Consider the following 645-nt stretch of genomic DNA (forward strand, 5'->3'; position numbering starts at 1 on the left):
GTTAGCTCCTTTTTGCTGACCAACCATGAGCTCCCAGGTTCGCCAGAATTATTCCACCGAGGTGGAGGCAGCCGTCAACCGCCTGGTCAATTTGCATCTGCGGGCCTCCTACACCTACCTCTCTCTGGGCTTCTATTTCGACTGCGATGATGTGGCTCTGGAAGGTGTGGGCCACTTCTTCCGCGAATTGGCGGAGGAGAAGCACGAGGGCACCGAGCGTCTCTTGAAGATGCAAAACTAGTGTGGCGGCCGCGCCCTCTTCCAGTATATCCAGAAGCCCTCTCAAGATGAGTGGGGTAAAACCCTGGATGCTATGGAAGCCGCCATGGCCTTAGAGAAGAGCCTGAACCAAGCCCTTTTGGACCTTCATGCCCTGGGATCCACAGACCCCCATCTCTGTGACTTCCTGGAGAACCACTTCCTAGATGAGGAGGTGAAACTTATCAAGAAGATGGGTGACCACCTGACCAACCTTCGCAGGCTGACCCAGCCTGAGTCTGGGCTGGGCAAGTATCTCTTCGAAAGGCTCACCCTCAAGCACAACTAGGAGCCCAGCGGCCTCTGGGGGGGCCCCTCTCACAGCATCAGGTCTTCTTCTGCCAGAGCCTCCCCCTCCAGCCACTGGGCAACTTTTTAACTGCCCTG

The 645-nt window shown here is 56.6% G+C and overlaps 1 pseudogene across 1 annotated transcript; it reads left to right on the forward strand.

Moving 5' to 3' along the window:
• The first annotated feature begins 6 nt into the window (after positions 1-6).
• LOC103261619 lies at positions 7-547 on the forward strand (annotated as a pseudogene). Its single transcript, XR_504372.1, has one exon. The product of XR_504372.1 is annotated as a ferritin light chain pseudogene (transcript).
• Positions 548-645: the final 98 nt, after the last annotated feature.

This window comes from Carlito syrichta, unplaced genomic scaffold (assembly GCF_000164805.1).
Source record: "Carlito syrichta isolate Samal-C Ts95f unplaced genomic scaffold, Tarsius_syrichta-2.0.1 Scaffold91508, whole genome shotgun sequence".
Taxonomy (NCBI): Eukaryota; Metazoa; Chordata; class Mammalia; order Primates; family Tarsiidae; genus Carlito; species Carlito syrichta.